Source organism: Parasteatoda tepidariorum, chromosome 4 (genome assembly GCF_982258835.1).
Source record: "Parasteatoda tepidariorum strain Cologne lab strain chromosome 4, Ptep-v5.0, whole genome shotgun sequence".
In the NCBI taxonomy this organism is placed as follows: Eukaryota; Metazoa; Arthropoda; class Arachnida; order Araneae; family Theridiidae; genus Parasteatoda; species Parasteatoda tepidariorum.
Window position 1 is genome coordinate 116,794,094 of NC_141758.1, and position 9,553 is coordinate 116,803,646.

Consider the following 9,553-nt stretch of genomic DNA (forward strand, 5'->3'; position numbering starts at 1 on the left):
ATGAGGGCCCAATTTTTGAGGTGTTGAATTGAACTACGGCTGTCAGATAGTATCCAAGTATTTCCAAGGTGCCCTTCACTCAAGATTTTCTCTAGTCCCCTGTTGATTGCAATTAGTTCGCTTCGAAAGACGGAGCAAAAATCGGGGTTTCGTTGATGAAGAGTGTAGTTCTCTCGAGGTGTTTCAATAAATACCCCACTGCCAGTCTGTCTATCCATTTTACTGCCATCAGAGAATATTTTGATGTCGTTTGGAGGGATTTTATTGATGATTTAAATAAATATTTAATTTGATATGAATTTAAAAAAAAAAAAATTGGAAAAAAAACTCAATTTTATATACTTTTAATTCAAAAGGCATTTAAAAATTATAAATTCAATCTCAAGTGTGCATTATAATTTTAGAAATAGCTTTAACAAATTTATAACGCATGGGTCAAGCTAATGCTTTAAAAGTAAGAAATAAAAAAATAAATACATGAAACAGATTCAAAATATCATTACAAAATAGTCACTTTCTTTAACTAAAATGGTGTAAACATATCTTATTGCTTTTCATACTTATTTCATGCAAAATTATAAACAAAACTAGTTCCAGTAATAGCTTTTATAGTCAGTGATATCTTTTTTTAGTCAAATTTATTTATCACAAGTAAAAAAAAAAATTTAAAGACTTTTTATTTATTGATTGTAAAAACAAGAATAACAGAATTACGGCTATTTAATTACAATTATGACTTAATATCAGTTAATTTCTTACATAGACAATTAAACCTATGGATATTAGTGCAGTAGATAATCACTTGATAGCATGTAAGGCTTAAAATAATTGAAGAAATAAATTTTACAAGTTGATTAAGTTTAAAAAAGATGTATGACTTCATACGCATAATGGTTCGAAATAAACTAAAGATGCAAAGTAAAAGTAAAAATATATATTTTGCGATAAATACATAAAGTCATAGCCCATCATTTGCTATGTTCAATCTATTAAAATTAGTTTTTATTATTTTTCATTAAAAAATTATTTTTTTCACTGTCATTTATGGTACAATCGTATGTGTTAGTCTTCATAAAATATATATAGATTTCAAAAATATTTGCTCAGTAAAACAAAATTAAAACTATATGTAGTTCCAGTTTTGCTTTATTGTGTATTTAAATTATTTGAAGTACTAGAAACAGTTACCTTATTGTTTTTTTAATGTTGTTCATAAAAAAAATGTCAGGTAATTGAAAGAAAAACAAAACAGTAATATAAGATTTATGTTTACAAAATGCTTTAAACCAAAACTAATATGCAAATCAAATTAAAGCTGCAATGTAATTTGAAAAACATTAAAATTATAAATGTAGATAAAATCAGGTTTTAAGTTAGTAAAATCAGAAAATTTATTAATATTTGAAAACTTAAAATAGACTAATTAAAAAAAATTAAGCAGCAATTTATTTTATGTATATGTTATGTTTAAAACTCTTTTATACACACTGATAGATACTTGCTTTTTATTTTACATGTTAGGTAATAAAATATTCAACAGAAAATATTTAAGAATTAACTAAAACCTGATGTTTGTATAATGTTTCAAATCAAAACTGTAAACCAAAACAAATGGAAAATCAGAACTAAAACTACAGTATAATTTTAAAAACATAAATTAAAATTTCGTATATGTGACTATAATTTGTGGTCCAAAAATTTAAAATGAAAAAAAGTGTACTAATAATTCAAAACTGAAAACAAAAGAGCAATTGTTTTTATATCCGCCTGTAAATAATTAAATTTATAGGTACCAGACCTTATTAAATATTGATGCATCAAGCATTGCCTACTATACTACATGTCTGGTAACAAATAATAAAAATTAATAAAAGATACTTAATAATAAAATATGACTTCATCTTTGCTTAATGTACCAAATCAAATTAAAGAATTTTTAAAAATTTGAATTAAACAAAAAACTATAACAATTATTCAAGACTGAAAATTTAAATTAAAAATTCAAATATTTAACATTTTATGTATTTAATTTATAAAAATCAATTGAGAGGTACTTATGTAAATATTATTGATACTTATTCATCACTATGTTGAATGTCAGATAATTATTTTACTGTTTTCACTGTCATTTATAGTACAATCATATGTGTTAGTCTTCATAAAATATATATAGATTTCAAAAATATTTGCTCAGTAAAACAAAATTAAAACTATATGTAGTTCTAGTTTTGCTTTATTGTGTATTTAAATTATTTGAAGTACTGGAAACAGTTACCTTATTGTTTTTTTAATGTTGTTCATAAAAAAAATGTCAGGTAATTGAAAGAAAAACAAAACTGTAATATAAGATTTATGTTAACAAAATGCTTTAAACCAAAATAAAGCTGCAATGTAATTTGAAAAACATTAAAATTATAAATGTAGATAAAATCAGGTTTTAAGTTAGTAAAATCAGAAAATTTATTAATATTTGAAAACTTAAAATAGACTAATTAAAAAAAATTAAGCAGCAATTTATTTTATGTTATGTTTAAAACACTTTTATACACACTGATAGATACTTGCTTTTTATTTTACATGTTAGGTAATAAAATGTTCAATAGAAAATACTTAAGAATTAACTAAAACCTGATGTTTGTATAATGTTTCAAATCAAAACAGTAAACCAAAACAAATGGAAAATCAGAACTAAAACTACAGTGTAATTTTAAAAACATAAATTAATATTTTGTATATGTGAGTATAATCTGTGTTTCAAGAACTTAAAATGAAAAAAAGTGTACTAAAAATTCAAAACTGAAAACAAAAGAGCAATTGTTTTTATATGCGCAAGTAAATAATTAAATTTATAGGTACCAGACCTTAGTAAATATTGATGCAAACCAAAACAAAGATGCTATGTAATTTTAAAAACACATAAAGTCTTAAGGTAGGTAAAATCAATCTTCTAAAAATTTAAATCTGAAAAATTAAACTAATTATTTCAGACTAAAATTAGAAGAATAAGAAAATTTATTAAAAATTATTTTAGCATATATGTAAATGGATAAGTATATGCATAAGTATTATTGCTTGATCTTCAATATTACACTCAATCTTATTAGCAACTTTTATACAAAATAAACAGACGTAGTTAGCATTTTAATAACTTGAAAAAGGAATGAACAATTTATTTAGAATAAAATCTAGTATGTAACAACAAATAATTTTTTTCGATAAGTTCCTCACTGTTACAGGGAGTGATTTTAGTCGACACGATGTTAATTTAAACATTAAATATGATTAAAACAACCCAAATATCTAATTAATACATTAGAAGAAACATTTAAATAAGATAAAGTGAACTTACTTCTCAAAAGGTTTGCTTTTCAATGATAAACACTTTTCAAATAAGATGCTTCCAATCAGTTTAAATGGCTAACTTGTCCGCTGTCTTTCTTTTCGACCTTGTCCTTCGTCAACTTAAAATCTAACCCCCAGAGAGTGACGTCACAACTAGAGAGTAGAAACAATATTTCGGCTTGTACACCCTATCTAGGAGGCTTTGGTTCACCCCCCCCCCCCCAACAAAATGCGAGAATACCACCCATAATATTAGAATAAAAAATTATTACATGTTCAATTTAAAAGAATTCTATAGTTTTTTTTTTGTAGTTGTAAACAAAGCGTTCTTGTTATTTTAAATTAGTAACATATATGTTTGTCATTATTAAAAGTATCTTGCATTCAGATATTAGTGCTGGACCATTATGTCCCAGATAGCTCTAAAAAATTCTGCCACGGGGCTATTTTTTATGTTAGAATCCTTATATTATTAGGTTAAAATGTTCTTCAAGAAAAACAGTTATAAATATGTATGTTTTTGTATATTTTATTTTTAGTTGAAACTTCTTGAACAAAACTAGAGGACACGGATGATACGCCACAACCACAAAGACGACTTATTAAAGCAGACATTAGTTTAGGTTTTTCTTCAAGTTACGAGACAAGTATTTATTTAATAGCCAATGCTTTTTTTTTCTAAAAGAAATAGCTTTTCTCTTCTTCATTTTCTAGATTTCATTAAAATAAATTTAGGTAGTTTTTGTAATTCTAGATTTTATTTTTATAAAATTACTTGGATTTTGTAATTTCTAATTTTATAGGAACAAACTTTTTTTTATAATTCTAGATTTTATGGAAACAAAGTTAAGTGGATTTGAAAGTTCCATATTGTATTAAAACAAAATCAAGTGTTCTTTATAATTATTATTCTAGATTTTATTTTTAAAAAAAAAGTTGGTGAATTTTATGATTGCAGACTTCATTCAAATGAAGTTGAGCAATCTTTGCATATTCTTAAGAATTGAAAATAATTGTTACTACTTTATTTTCCTGAAAATAACTAGATTTGGCAATTTTATCCTGGTGTTCTAATTTAAACAAAACTTCTGTATGTATTCGTATATTTTAAAAAAATTTATGAAATCTAAAGAATTCACTGTAAGAATCCCTGTCAAAATAAATCTATACTCAGATAATTGATGGCTTGTAAATTTAAATAAGTATCAGCAAAGCAAGTGTTACTTATAATTTAAAATTCTATAAATTTTACTTATTATCTTTTTTTATAAAAACTTTATTTTTAAATCAGTTAGAAAATAATTAGTATCTAATATTATCACCAATGTTTTTAATGTATTTGTTATTCAAAAATATGTCATAACTATCTAAAATAAATTCATTGAAAATTATGAATTGAAGAATGCAATGAACCTAATAAAAAATGTTTATATTAATTTATTTAGTGTTTACAGGGTGGTCACATTGCAGTGAAAAATCAGGGAATTATAATTTTAAAAAAAGTCAAGAAAAATGAATTAATTAGATTTTCAGGTACCCAAATGTCCAATATTTCCGTAGTCTTGCAATAATTTTTCTTAAATTGGTCTCATAATAATTATGAAATAAAAAAAGGTTATTTTTTAAATCTAGTAGCAAGTGTAAGACCTATCACTATCAACTTTTTATGGTATCAATTAGGGGTGAGATTAGTTAAAGTTGGCCAGCATAGCCTCATTGGCAGAACGTGGGATTCACGTGTGTGAGAACAGGAGTTTGAATCTAGCCAGCCAAAGACTCCCTGTGTAGTAAATGGTGACTGGTGTATGTTAAATCTGTCTGGTCACAAAGTCCTCCATGTTCCCATAACAAATTATACCTCTAGGGGTACTGAATTGGGGATTGACCGTTCTCTGGTTCAGGTTAAAATTACGATCTGTGGATGAATGAATGGATGTATGAATGGGTTCGTCCTATAAGCTGGTGTGACGTATGGGTGTGGCTGAAGTCTAATTCTTGGCAACAGATGGCATCACTGGAAAACAAGAACAATCGCACCTTTTGCCTTAATGGCCTACAACGACAACAGCATTAGTTAAAGTTTGTACCTACAAAATGGTTGTGGTTTCTTTTACATGGTGGTCCTACATAATGTGGGCTCCTCTTATTTGATGTGCTTGTACTTAATGTAAAAGTTTTGTGACATATTTTATGGATGAGAATAAGGTATTACTAAAAAATTAATAATGAAATTTATACTACCAGTTGCAGAAATTGATAAATTTTTATAAAATCAGTCAGGGAGTTTTTTCCTGAGTGATTGTGGCCATATTAATCCATATTATACAATCAGTCTAAAAAATCAGTTAGATAGTTTTTTCCCTATGTGATTGAGGCCATCCAGTGTTGGTCACAAACCGATAACAATTTAAATTTATAGTTATTAGTATATACATTATCGTGAAAGACCGAAATCAAGAGAATGTCAATTTTCACCAGTGAAAGTCAGCAATTACATAGTCGCTGCAGTGAATGTCCAAAATATTTGTTATATCCGAGTTGATATTCATTTATTCGTTGATATTATAACATTTATTTGATATTTTAATATCTGCTGAGAATAGATTAGGAGAAACATCAGTGTTCAGAGTACCAGTTAAATGCATACTGGGCAAGGGCACTGGTCCTTAAAAATACAATGGTACACAGGGCAAATGCATACCGGGCAGTGACACTTAACTAGACCTGGTATATATTTTGGACATTTACCAAAGCGACTGTGATTGTCAACATTCACTGGCGGAAGTCAACAACCACCAATTTCAGTTATTCACAGTAATATATATATTAAATGCTGTAGTTTTAAAGCATTTTTGTACTTTATTTGCCATTGCAAAAAATATATTAAGTTCCTTAGATGTAGAGTATTTCACATGTTATGCACTTATGTAGTAGTTAGCATGAAATTTCTATTTTATGGTATAATCTATTTGCCTTGACAGCTTTAAAATTATGACCTAGATTTATAGATATATTCACTAATTAAAAAGTTTTTTACTTTTGGAAGTTGATGAAATGAATTAATTTCAATTCTAATGTTCTGCGCAAAGTAGATAGATGACTATATGTATATCAATCAGGGTTCGTAATTTTTTTTTTATTTAAATTGGATTTTTTTGATTTTTATTCATATACACTGTAAGAACTTTGATTTATGATTAAAATAACTTTATAAATGTTTAATCAATATAAATTAATATTAAAACTTATAAGAATTTATAAGAATATTATTAGAATTTATAAGAATATTTTAGAAGCTTTAACTACCTAAAACAATTTTTCATTATAATACATAGCTTTGAATGCATAGCAACCACTTTGAAACAAATACATGATTGAAATTTAAAGACTAGATGAAATAGAGAATTTAAAGAATAGTTAAACTATTAAAACAAAGTTTCAATTACCAAACCATAATTTTAATTTAAAATTGTGATTTCTTTTTTTCCCCCTTCTTTTTCTTGATTTTTAAAATGGCAAAATAAATGTAACAGATTGTGTTTATAAATGTAGTCATTCATCAAAAAATAAATAAATATTTAATCTATATATTTTTACATTAAAATATAAATTTTTAATCCTGTATCAAAATAGATAAGTTAAGCTTAAAAAAAAAATTTTTTTTTAAATCTATGTACTCATTTAAATTTTCTTTCACAAAATTCCTTTAATGTCAAAGATACTGTAAACATATTATGTGAAAAAAATACTTAAATGATTACTTTAATCTGTACTTTCAATCTCAAGCATCAAATGATTTTTAAAAATTTAATTTCAAATATGTTGGAATTTAACACATACCAAGAAAGAAAGTAATTTTGTTAGCTAAAATTAATTAATGCAGCAATATTAAATTTTGAAGCTAATGCAGCAATTTATTTAAAATAAATTTTTATAAGAAAAGAAATAAAAGAAGTATCAATAATTTAAAACACTGTTTTTTAACTTTTTAAATCAATATATATATATAAAAATAAGTTGATTTAAATCATGATTTAAATTGTGATATAAATCAAGCTGATTTAAATCAACAAACCCTGGTACAAGTATATCAATTTTTTTTTAAACATTTTAATGTGTAAGAATTAATGTTTTATCTCAGGATATTGATGATCTACCTCAGACTCCTCACGAGGAACCGAAGTCACTACCTCTTCAAAATCGAAGTAATCAGCAGTCTTCCATTGAACGTAGTAATAGTCAAATAGGTAAACCTTTTTCCATCATCCAATTTGTATGAAAATTAAATGAACATTTGAATTATTAAAAGTAATTGTCAGTCTTTCATTAAAGTTATTGATTGGTAGCCTGATAATGGTTTCTCAAACATCCCATTCATATGAAGATTAAATTAGAATATCAAATAATTACAGAGTATCTGTGCACCTGGAAAGTCATGAAAAATCATGGATTTTGGTATTGAACAAAATTTGTCACGAAATATAATGATTTTAACTATTTTTGTTTTAAAACAAGATCATGGAAAGTCATGGATTTAGATTGCCGAAAAATCTAATTTTTAAAATGGAATTTACCAATTTCACAGTTTCCAATGTTCCGAATATCTGAATTTGTAACAAAATCCCCACTCATAGTCATATTTTATTAAAATATAGCATGTTTTTATCCTGTTGTTTAAAAATTATGGTGTTCTTTTAAAAAATGAAAGAACATAATTTCTAGAGCGAATTATCTTTTAAACTTCCATGATATTAGAATTTTTTATCTATTTATTATTATTTTTATTTTATCAAATTAAAATTCTAGTATAGGCTTCTTATATTACACTTACCTTTAATAAGAAATAAAACAGATTTAAATAACTGTATATATCTGGCTGTATTTAGTTATTTGCTTTTGTATTTTTTTCCTTTATTTTATTGCTTCAACTCTTTCTTTACTCTGTTTTTTAAGTTAAAAATCTATAAATATGAAGATGCAGAATATAACAGTTTTGGTTATATCTATCATTTCAATTAATGTTAATATAATGCTTTTTTTAAATTTATTGTTGTGTTTTTGTCAGAGAAAATAGTAATTTCGTTAAGTCATGAAAATTCTTGGAATTAGTCACAGAAAGTCTTGGGTTTGAAAATCTAAAATGTAGCCTGTAATTAAAATAATCAACAGCTTCTTCAGAGCCAGATTTTCAACAAACTAATCCAATATATATATATTGGGTTCAGAATGTTGAAAAGATTTGGTAATGTTTATTTAACTTTAAAGAAAATGTATCGATAATGTAGAAATGTTTTTTTAAATTTATTTTGCAGAAAGTGTGGGGAGTAGAGAAAGGAGACACAGCATCAGCGTGTGTGAATCTCCTCCTAAGTCTGGTGACCAGACCCCACAGTGTGAAGGAACTCTGAAATATTCCACACCATTCTATGAATGTTCTAGTCGGACAAGATTCGACTATTGGAAATCTGTAAGTGATTTCTCAATATATATATATATACCCTTTTTGTGGATATAATTGTGCGAGCTGATGATGAGATTATATCTTTTCACTTTTTTTGTTTTCCAGCCTTTTAATATATATATTTTTTAATTTATATCTTTTCACTTTTTTTGTTTTCCAGCCTTTTAATATATATATTTTTTAATTTATATCTTTTCACTTTTTTTGTTTTCCAGCCTTTTAATATATGTATTTTTTAATTTTTTTAAAAATATTTTATTTTAGGAATATTTCTTTTTCTCTTTTCAATAATCTGTAATATTTTCCATGTTTTCTCTAATTTTTTAACTTATTTTAGTAGTTACATGTATGTGCAGTATATAAAACTTATTAGTTTTATTTTTTTATTCTTCTTTTTGTCTTATTGTGCTATTTATATATATATATCAGGGGTCTGTCTAGGTTTTTCTGAGAGGTAACTATTTTGTGAAAATTTAGACATAATTTGTGGAAATTAAAATTTATATTAAAAGAAAAATCAGCGCAAAAATATGGATTTATCGTTTCTTAAGGGATACAAAAATAAAATTTTAAGAAAAAGTATTTTGTGAAACTACCATTTTCTCTAAAGTTGAATTTGTGAAGGTGCCGCTAAACGGTAGTAAATTTGGCCTGAACAGACCCCTGTGTATTTATATATATATAAAGAGTTCAAAATGTAGAGAAAACATAGAAAAAATTACAGAACAATGGAAAAAAAGGGGGGGAATA

At 25.4% G+C, this 9,553-nt stretch overlaps 1 long non-coding RNA gene across 1 annotated transcript in view; it reads left to right on the top strand.

Moving 5' to 3' along the window:
- Window positions 1-8,690, top strand: part of LOC147812617 (uncharacterized) — a 39,599-nt gene extending 30,909 nt beyond the window's left edge. Inside the window, exons 3-5 of the long non-coding RNA XR_015433468.1 lie at window positions 3,882-3,989; window positions 7,484-7,589; window positions 8,655-8,690. This is a non-coding gene — a long non-coding RNA (uncharacterized LOC147812617). The remainder of the gene's footprint in view (window positions 1-3,881; window positions 3,990-7,483; window positions 7,590-8,654) is intronic.
- Window positions 8,691-9,553: the final 863 nt, after the last annotated feature.